At 41.9% G+C, this 11418-nt stretch overlaps 1 protein-coding gene across 1 annotated transcript in view; it reads right to left on the minus strand.

The window, feature by feature from the left end:
• LOC139761886 (neuropilin-2-like) overlaps nt 1-7156 on the minus strand; it is a 139907-nt gene extending 132751 nt beyond the window's left edge. The window contains exon 1 of the mRNA XM_071686470.1: nt 6392-7156. The gene's annotated coding sequence lies outside the window, so the exon portion shown is untranslated. The remainder of the gene's footprint in view (nt 1-6391) is intronic.
• Nucleotides 7157-11418: the final 4262 nt, after the last annotated feature.

The raw sequence follows: 11418 nt of genomic DNA on the forward strand, positions 1-11418 counted from the left end.
CGACAAGCGTACGACTTGGCTGAAGGTTTACGAATGTGTGTGTATGTGTAATCTTATATACAGACCCTACAATATGGCAGTATGATCGGTGTTAATTTTGAATAGCAAAGCTTTTATGACGGTCCTCGTTATCAGACATCCTCTGCCCTTTGAGCACGATGGAACAACCCTTGAGCACGACGGTACGTGCCCTTGGGTATGACTGAATGGCCTTAAGGGCCATATCAAAGAACAGGCCACACTGTCGTGCTCGAAGATCGAACTATCGTGAACGAGGGTTCGTATCGTCGCGCTCATGGATTCGTACCGTCGTAAACAAAGGTTCGTATCGTCGTGCTCAGGGATTTTGTACCGTCGTACCATCGTCAGGTACCAAGTGTGGATCAGTCCCATAGTCAGGTATCAAGTGTGGATCAGTCCCATGGTCAAGTACCAAGTGTGGATCAGTCCCATAGTCAAGTATCAAGTGTGGATCAGTCCCATGGTCAAGTACCAAGTGTGGATCAGTCCCATAGTCAGGTACCAAGTGTGGATCAGTCCCATAGTCAGGTATCAAGTGTGGATCAGTCCCATAGTCAGGTACCAAGTGTGGATCAGTCCCATAGTCAGGTATCAAGTGTGGGTCAGTCCCACAAGCAGGTACCAAGTGTGGGTCAATACCTAAGACAAGTGAGCCTGAAATACTGGTCGACAGGTCCCCGATCTTTGGAGCTGGGTCGGTAGGGGTTTCTTGACGAGCAATACAACAGCTCAGAAATCCTTCTTCTGTGGGTGTATCTGGCACAGATGTCTCACATGAGTAATCTCCGATGCAGTGATAGGAAGGCTTTTATCTCTCTCTCTCTCTCTCTCTCTCTCTCTCTCTCTCTCTCTCTCTCTCTCTCTCTCTCTCTCTCTCTCTCCCGTCACTTGACCATCTGCCAACTTCAACCCCATGCCATAAACAGACGGACAATTACAATTTTTTTTTTTCTTTTTTTGACGACCTGACCTTCCCCGTCTCACAGTTCGAACCAGACTGACTCCAGCAAGTCTCTGCTGGCTTGGTAGATGGTTATTTTTAAGCTTACAGTCCCCGTATGTAGTCTATCAATACCCGAGAGAATTGACACGTCAATTTAAGTCACCTCGATCCTACGTGTTTTTTTTTTTTTTTTTTCAATGTTATCCGAGACGACACGGGCAGCTAGGGCCCCTAATCAAGGCCATCCCATTAACGCTTGTGTATATACCCTAGCCTGAGCCAGGTACCCAATCTATCGACCAACTCCTAGGTCTGGATGAACAGCTGGGTTGACTATGGACCGACTACTGACGCAACCAGGATTCGAACCTATGCCACGCTCGACCCTGGGCGGGCCCGTGAATGCGTCACGGCCAGGAACGCTAACCCCCGACACCTTGCCCTTATATTTTACTGGCCTGGTGCACTCGACAGATTCTCTCTTCCACGGCTTGCTTCATAGGCGTGCGGGCTCGTAAGATTGTTCGCCACTCGTCCGGTGAGCCAGAATATTTGACAGCTGGGATCTGGCGACCGAACACAATACAGTTGGCCTTTCCTTCGGGTCAGGTTGGATTGGCTTCTCTGCCGTCAGGGGCATTGTACTAGAAAAGCGATTGTACGTCTTAAGCAATAATTTAATTAATTACTTTTTTCTAAAATCATCAGTGAGGTCGCCAGCATCCCGGAGAGGCCTGATGTCTCGCTGGACATCGTATGGATTGACATCAACAGTTCTTTTAAGATCTAGAGGATGCCTCTCGTCACTCATTTGACATCACTGTGTAGACGTCAGCTGTTTTCGACTTGGAGGTATCCCTCTTTGCGCCGCTTGACATCACTCACTTTGATGGCATCAGCAGTCTCTCCTTTCAACGTAGGACTTGACGTCTGGGCATCACTTGGATGACATCAACAGCTATTTTCTTGTAGTTGAGTCCGTACCTAACCACTTGACATCATTTTCTTCACATCAACACTACCTCATTAAGTGGTATCACCACTGTGTAACATCACTAGTTTACCTGACTTCATAAATTGGACCATTATCTCTACAGTTCCTCAAATAAATGAAATTATCTCTACAGAAGACTACCCTCCCCCCCCCGCCCCCACACTCACCCCTTTTTATATTTATCATTATCGAGCGTCAGCAGCATTGTAACCCCCATCTCGTCAGCGGTAAATGATTTACTTTCATCCATTATCATTATTTACTCTCAGGTCATTGATTTATTTTGGTGTGATAATTGGATTTGTTATTTATATTATCGCCCATCTCGCGAAAGAGACGTCCCGCCACACAGACGCTCTTCTCTCTCTGTGTTTGCCAGGATTAAATTTCTTTATTTTGTTAGTTACAAAAGTTTGCTAACGGTCAGCGACCTGTGACCGTAACTCATTAGGGCTGCAACCCCTTTTGTTTTTGCTGTTATATTCGCTCGTATGAGACACGTACTTTCCCTTTTAGTTATAGACTAGAAATGAATTATGTAAGTAGTTGAATGGCTGAAGCAGGAATTTTGATTGACGAGACTTGCCGTTGTCCTAACAACAAGATAATAATACATTGTTGTAATAAGTGCTAGAGCATTATTATTATTATTATTATCATTATTATTATTGTTATTATTATTATTATTATTATTATTATTATTATTATTATTATCATTATTATTATTATAATACGTTTTCTTTCCTCTTTTTTTCAGTTATTGGTGTTGTTTTATTTATTTATGTGTTATACTTTGTCGCTGTCTCCCGCGTTAGCGAGGTAGCGCAAGGAAACAGACGAAAGAATGGCCCAACCCACCCACATACACATGTATATACATACACGTCCACACACGCACATATACATACCTATACATCTCATCGTATACATATATATACACGCACAGACATATACATATATACACATGTACATAATTCATACTGTCTGCCCTTATTCATTCCCGTCGCCACCCCACCACATAATGAAATTATTGATGTTGTATGTGAAAAAAAAGTATATGATAGTGAAGTCTTTGTGATGGTGGCTTTTGCGAATCACTTTTCGTTTTGATTTTCACACCAAAAAAGTAGATTAGAAATATAATGCATGGACTGATAAAAGTGATTATAATAAGATACAAATACATGGTTGTTGTCACATACTCTCTGTCTGTCTGTCTGTCTGTCGAATGTTAGAATATCATTAATCATTAATGCTGCAGGAATTTTTCATCCGTCTTGGATTAGCCAGTAAGAGAAAAAAAAAAAAGTAACTTCCATTAGTAATTACATGACTTTCATCTCCCATTAGCCGTAAGACAACGTGAGTTATCATATTAGTTATCGCGTTTATCTTCCGAGATATTCACTTTATTTTTCTACGATGTAATGAACATGAAGTTCCAGTCTCTCTCTCTCTCTCTCTCTCTCTCTCTCTCTCTCTCTCTCTCTCTCTCTCTCTCTCTCTCTCTCTCTCTCTCTCTCTCCTCAGTGTGTATACAGAATAGGCAAAGGGGAAAAAGACGAATGATGCAGATGAAAGCGATGAAATTGGTGAGCGAATAAGAGAGGAGTGATAGTGATGAGAACACAGGTAGGGAAGCAGCTGACTCCCATATGGACAAGAGGACTGTTGAGGTGTGTTTGAAAAAAATGGTGAAGGAACTCAATGAGAGACGAACCACAAAACTTGCAGATTAAGATGACAAACCGTATGAGAGACATAATGATAGAAACAGTGTAGTCAGAGAACGATAAGAAGCTTAAAAGAAAATAAAGAGACGATGATAGATATGACGAGAGGCAAGGTTGCTTGATGATGGTAATAACTGAGAGTCTGATGTAGATACGTCGTCGAATGTGAGTATATAATAGTGCTCCCCCAAAATGTATATGAAAGCGTTCTTGTTCGGATTCCAAGATGACAGAAGGGACGAATGTGTGTCAGAATTATGTAGAATATCATACCTCAAAAGACACAAGAATGGAGAGTCGTGCACTCACAAAGCCTAGCCCAAACAGGGTCATGCACACTCAAATTCCAGCCTAAGCAGGAACTTGGTATTATCACATGAACTTTCAAGGGTGCAAGAAAAAGATGAATGCATATTTAAACGTCCAGCAACTGTGTTGTAGGTCCAAGAAGCGAAAATGAAAACGATGTAAGTGCTGAAAGGAAAGAAAACGAAGATTAACAGAGATGAAACTAGACGCAAAAGGAAAGATTTGACCAAAGTAAGAAATCGTTCTTTGAAAACCAAACTGGGTACAGGAGGGGGCCATGATCTGGAGAAGAATTAAAAAAAGTAAACCAACAAAGGTGGTAAATTAGAGCGAAACCTGTAATGGCCAGGATACGAAATAAATACTATACACTACCGTCGAACAGAGGAGCAACCAGGAGTGATGGTCCGAACCAATTATTGGCAAGAATATGAAAGAAAATATATACATGTATACCAGATTAAAACAAGAGACCCACTCCACACATTGACACGCCTGGAAATAGATAGAGGAAAAAAGTTAAGCCATGAGAGAAGAAAGCACACGGTGAGAAAATAATGAACGCTTTTTGAGATGAGGATGGAAATCCTGTTAAAGAAAACTGTGATCTGACGATGAAGAAATTAGAAAGAAAATGGACAAGAACCCAGAGGTATTGTTCTCGAACACGGACAAACCATAGGAAATAAGGTGGGTGGGGGGAGCCAATCAGAGATCGAACCCATTAGAAGGAAAGGCAAAGAATGATCCTCTTGTACCAAGGGATTTATTAGAACAACAGAAGTCAGCATTCAGTTCACACTAGCAAGGGAAGGGGGGGAGGTGGGTGGGATTGATTTAGACGATGAACTGTTTTTAACCAACGGAATGACACTGCAACCACAGATCAGGAGATAGCATGATAGAAGCCGAACAGCTGATGAGCTTAACGAGCCGTTAAGATCATTGATATAAATGACGGGCCAACCTCGATTAGTTGCTGGGAATAACTCCAAAGACCCAATCATCAGCTTAGTGCGATAACAGACATATGAAACTTTTGCGTAAGGAGAGAGACATGAACACCGTTTTTCTGTCTCAGTTTTGCTAAGGCAGTTGACAGTAAGGGTAAGCGACATTGTCTTGCTGGAGAAAGTAGAGTGGAAAGAAAGTAATTAAGACTTATGACTTGTTTACCAAATGGCGTCCTAGCTACGTCTCTTCGCTGTATATCAACTGACTTATTACATTTCTATCTTGTATCTCCCCCTGATGATGTGATTATCGCACGAAAGTGCACTTGGGAATTTTTCGTGTTTCATTTTTCTTCGTGGACTCATAGGAATATAATTGACCACGCCCAAAATTGTCATCCTTTCCAATATATATATATATATATATATATATATATATATATATATATATATATATATATATATATATATATATCATTCATTACCCCGGCATCCCACCCTCTCAAAAAGGGTCCTGGCGTTACCCAGGACCCTTTTCCCAAGGGCTCCTGCATCTTCAAGGCTGAGCTATATACAGTAGCAGGGACAGATGGACTCCCTTGAAGTGAAAAGCTCTTTGAAGACCCTGTGCTCTGTTCCGTCAGTTGACGAAGATACAGCCAGCCTCGCCAATGATGACACCCTCCCCCCTCACTCACTCACTCTCAGTATAACCTGAAGCAGGGGGAGTCTGGCATCACCTATATGTTGATACAGATATAGTAAGATTAAGGTGATAGAAGTGTGGGACTATAGTTGGTCCATCTTCAGTAAATGGGTTATTAATATAATTTAGAACGTTATCCATATATAACATGTTATGTTAACAAGTGGAGCGGACGGTGTCTTAACTGACAAGAAGATTAAAAGGTGCAATTGATCAGGTGTCTGAAATCAAGAAGACTTTAGGTATTGATTGAAACATAATCTTGTCTGTACTGATACTTATATCTACATTGGAGTGTATACCACAAAGATGAACATTGTCTATTTCCGTAATAATGATAATGATAATAATAATTACAATGATAATGATAATAATAATGATATTGATAATGATTATAGCAATGATTATAATGTTATAGTGATAATAACAATTTAGTAATTGATACTAATAATGATATATTGATGATGATGATATGATAATGATAATAATAATAATGATAATAATAATAATAATAATAATAATAATAATAATAATGATAATGATAACAGGAATGATATTGATAACAAATGATAATACCATGTTCAAGAAATGATAACGTTTGTACCACGACTGAACCCCCAAAAGCATCACCGTTACAGGGCAACAGAAATAGAACCACCACGAACACCAGAGGTGGAGGGGGCGCGTGGGTGGGTGGGTAGGTAAGGGTGGCGTGGGTCCTTCCTCACTCACCTGGACGTCAACAAACCGGGGGGGTTTGGTGGGTGGTGGTCACATGGGGAACAGCTGATCTGGAGCACAGTAAGGCTGGGCCGGGGGTCTGTGCCAGTGTACACTTCCCCTGCGGCAAGGTCACGCCTCCACTCGCTGCATCTCGACCATTAGCGAGTGAAAGTCACAACTAGCGAGTCCGCTGGACACTCGCTTACTCACTCTCGTTTCTGATGCCAGGAGTTTCGTCGTGGGTCACTCCTTTTATCTGGAGGTATATATGTGTGGGTGTATGTGTAGGTGTAGGTGTAAGTGTGTGTCTGTGTATATATATTTATATACGTGTCCGCAATATCACTTAGTCTTCACACCTAAGTCTTTATAAGGTATGATTAAAATTAATGTAATTATGTCGTGGTCGTTGTGTTCACCAAGGTAACAGGCTGGCCTCGTTCCGCCGGTGTTACCACATGTATATATAGACAAGAGGTCACAAACAATCACTAAGTCTCTCGCTGATAGCCATTGGCACTCGCTAGTTACACCACTTTCTGAGATATCCAGTTCTCGACATCCTTTTTAACACCGATAGCTTAATAGTATTGCCATTGTGTATCTGATCCCATGTCATCACTCGGATGGTCTATGGCAAACGATGGGCCGCACACTCGTCCCCCCAAAGATTTTCATGGGAGGATCTTACGGCGAAGGAGACGGGAGGAGGGAAGGAGTGTGGCGAGAGCAGCCGAACAGACGTGCTCTGCCCGCGGAGTCTGGCAGGTGACTGACGACCTCGTCTGCTCCAGACCTCGGCTTCCACCTGCCAGCATCTCCCGCCGACATCTAGAGTTTGTCTCATCGCCAAAATCTTCGGCACCGGCAGTGGAACGGCGAAGCGAGCTAACAGAGTAATCGTGGCCTTGATTTCGTGTACTATCCTCTATGCTGGACTGGTACCAGTCTGGGAAAAGAGATGAAAGGGATGGTATTAGTGTTCCATGATTCCAGAAGATCCAGCCCAGAAGGCTAGCTTGCACCGTACCTGTTGTTCATCAAGTACCTTAAAGGTCGTCCGTCAGTGGGGGCCACAAGACGTATGACGTCCACCAACGTGCAAGTGACCGTGTTGTCTTCCGGCTCCGGTGCGTGACCTCAGGCACTTGAGTTTTCCTTGGCTGTGGCATGTCTGTCTGGCCTCTTGTGTCCTATTGCCCCGATGTCGTCTCGGCCCTGACGTGATCTCCGTCCGCTTGATGTCTCTCTCTGATCCTGGTCCTCTTATGGTCTGGATGTCCTCCAGCTCGGGCTTCTTCCGGCCTTAGTGGCCCTGATGTCCTCAGACGCACCCTTTGTCCTCTAGCTTTAGTATCCTTCGACCCGTGTGTTCTCTCTGGCCTCTGCGTCCTCGAAAAATGCCCACTCGCCCAAGAATCCTTTACGGCTGACGTCCTCGTCTTCTGGTGTCTTTTCCAACCTGCGTCATCTTGAAACACCACATCCTCTGGCCTTGATATCTTCGCGGCCTTTTGTTCTCTGGCCTTGGCGTCCCCCCCTCGAGCCCTTTATTCCCTCCTGCTCTGAGGTGTGTCCTCATCTGTCTTGATGCGTTATCTGTGCAGGACCTTGGTCTCCTCCGGTCGGTCCTCGAACCGCTCGACCTTGGCATACACTAGTCCTGGTGGTTCCTCGGCGCCTCATATCCTCTAATGCAAGTACCGTCTGACATTTGCGTACTCTGACCCTGGTGGAGGTATGTGGCTGCAGCCGATCGTGGGCTGATTTTCTCCAAGAATCTATCCCACTGAAGATTTCACATTCATTGTAAATATACTCAGTTGTATAGGCTGCTGTATCTTAAATCTGTTGATTTTTACATCGGAATGGTTCTTTGTCTTGAATCGACGATGTTTCTTGAGCTGATCCACAGCAAAGGTGTGACAGCACTGATGCGTGTTACCGCTTGGCCAGTCTTTTGTCTGAAAATCTCCCTCTCGCTTCCAAATTGAAGGATCAGTATATATATGAGAACCCAATGCTGTTTTCATGTTCGCCCAGATTTCGTGGAGGTGTTTTAAAAAGAAACTGTAAATTGAGAAAAAAAAAAAAGAAAATGAGGAATTGTCATTATAACAGATTTCCAGACTATATTCTATTTTTTTTTCGAGTGTTTCCTTTTTTTTCATTTTTTGTTGATATGTTTTTATCCTTCATTTGAATGTAAACTATGGTGAAGGAATATCTCTTTTTTTATATTTTACTTACCTTAAAAGAAATATCATCGCTGAGTTGTACCTACGGATATCTTTTAACTGAGAAAACTCACTCTTATACTTCTGGACTTATTTGTGTGAGAATTGAACCCCTTACAGGGGCTGGGAGGAAGGTGATGAGAGAGAGAAGTGTTTAAAGGGTAAGATCAGTATGAAGTAGAGTACACTGGGAAGGCCAAACAACAGACCTGATACCCAGTGACGAAGGTGTCTGATGAATTTTTTTTTTAATCTTAGATCGGTGTAGACAACACGGTGAAGCAGATGACTCCCAAAATAGTAAGGTGTCAGGGCTTAAACTGGCTTGCTTGTTTTGGTATTGTTTATTTGGGTTAGTTGCCCAGGAGGCAGCGGTTTGTGCCTGTTTTATGTGACGTTTGTGGAAAATACGAGCAATATTATCATCACGTAATAAAGGACTTGTTTTCCGCTGGAAAAAATAAAAATTCTGTTATCCGCAGTATATATATATATTCTCTCTCTTCCAATCAATCGTTTCCATATCATCCTTAAATTCAGGATTTCTGATTAACGTAGATTTGAAGCACGTAGAATATTCATAAGTGAAGACCTGACCGTGGATTTAAAAGCTTCTTTAATACGTCGTAAAATTGGATGCTCATGAATAAGGAAATACCACGCAGACCAGTTTGTTCCCACCTTGAAAACATTTTATTACCTCCTTTACAAAGGTGTGCGTTGACTTCCATCACACATTAAGGAAATTTCACATCTCAGACAACAAAGGAGAAAAATGAATTGTGAGCATTTTAGTAAAAGTATTTTAATCCCGAACGTCTTAACTGAAATATAAGTCTTATAATCGTTTTCCGTTTATGTATGATAGCGCAAGGAAATTTCTCTCTTTTAATTGGCATGAAGCGTTCCTAAGAATTTCGGAGGGAATCATGATCGTAATGTTGAGAGGTAAATAATGACTCTCAGCTATTACTAACAGAGGAGAAAATGGCACAAAAAGAGACAAGGGAAAATAATTTTATGTGTAATGAATCTCTTAAGTTTCTCCAAGAGAGTGAGGAAGATTGCATCAACTTGCAAGGGGATGGAGACAAGCTACGAAGTTACTTTGATGCATAATAGATGAAATTCAACCCAAGTAGCGTGGCGATAATGATAGGACAAACTAAAAGAAAAGAGATCTCGATACGAAGGCTATCGGGTAATAAGCTGCAGGAATCGGTATGTGAGAGGTACCAGGAAGTTGACATTGTACCTAACCTGGCACCAGAGTCCCGCCTTAGGAGAATGAGAAAGAAGACCAACTGTCTGCTGGCAAGTATTAGAATTGCATTCGAGGACAAGGATAAAGAAATGTTGCACAAGCTGCTTCCTCTGTAAATTAGGCCAGAACTAGGCTATGCTTCTCAAGTATGGTCATCGTGCTTGAAGATGCTCAGAAACCTAATAAAAAAAATGTCCAGAGTAGCGCTACAAAGATGGTACTGCAATTAAGAAAGATGAGTTACATCGGGAGGTTCGATGCCTCTGATTGGTCCATCGTGAATGAGAGAAGAGTAAGGAAAGACTTGATCACACCAACTCTTTTTCTTTTCTTAACTGTCTGATCATATTGGCAGTTCTTCGAAAGATACAGAAATAGAACAACCACAGGCCACATAATGAAATTAAGCAAGAAAATTGTCAGAAAAGATGTTCAGCACATTTACAGAATAAGTAGCCAGCGGATGAGTGGAATAATCTGAATAAAGATATTGTGACCATCTGACAGCAAGCGGAGGTTTAGAAAGTTCTCTGATAGTTGAAAATGTTTATGAGATGTGGCCCCCCCACGAATGTCGAACTTCCTTCCCATACTGGTAATACAGTCAGTTAATCACGTGATGGTGATTACATACAGCTGTGTGGTTGGAACAGTGGTTCCGTAGCGCAGATATTCCCTCATAAACCCTCTTTGAAAAAGGGATTTAGTAGAAAGGTTTTTTGTTTCCAGGACAGCGAGGTCTACAGCCCAGGTCATATCCTTCCAGGGTCCGCGGTCATCACGCCTGATAGAGCTACGAAGATTGCCTAAAAGTGTAATACACTCGTGAATACGTCTTTGGCTTTACGATGATCCGTGCATGAGTAGATAGAAGATAGTTATTCGATTGACGCCAAGAGATAATAACATGCAGTGGAGAACCAAGACCAATTACTATAAGTCTTTTCGCAATAGAATATTTCATGAGCGACAGACACGTAAAGTATGATTATTTAAGAAGGTTGGAGCATGATCATTCGTTATACGTCTTTCGCTCTAGAGTATTGAGTGATTTCGATTGTGATTCCATGATCCAGTTAATTACTGCTTACTTCGATGTACTATAGGACCAGCAGACCCAGCGAGACGCGCACCACTTCACCACAGACAAGTTTTTATCTCTTTTTTGTTTTTTTTTGTCCTGGTCTAATTGGCCAGTCATTATCATACGCAGTTCTGGGAGTCTTGAGGTGTAAGCTTTACATCTGTGTCTCATTTCCTTCAGTTGAATTTCTTTTTTTGGCTCAGTTTTTTCTTTTTTTTTTTTTTACGATGCTTTCCTTTTGTGTCTGGTTCCTTCATTGTCCTTTTTATCTTTATTTTCAGTCTTTATGTTTAACTTTTGATACTCGTTCTTTCATTTTTCTCTTTTAATATTTTGTCTCGGTTTTTTATTTTCCTCTATTTTTTTTGAAACGATTTGTCACGTTTCTGCTTTTTCCCTTTTATTGGCCTTTTTAGGAAGCTGCACTCTCGTGTCTCGACCCTTAACTTTG

This window comes from Panulirus ornatus, chromosome 42, assembly GCF_036320965.1.
Source record: "Panulirus ornatus isolate Po-2019 chromosome 42, ASM3632096v1, whole genome shotgun sequence".
In the NCBI taxonomy this organism is placed as follows: domain Eukaryota; kingdom Metazoa; phylum Arthropoda; class Malacostraca; order Decapoda; family Palinuridae; genus Panulirus; species Panulirus ornatus.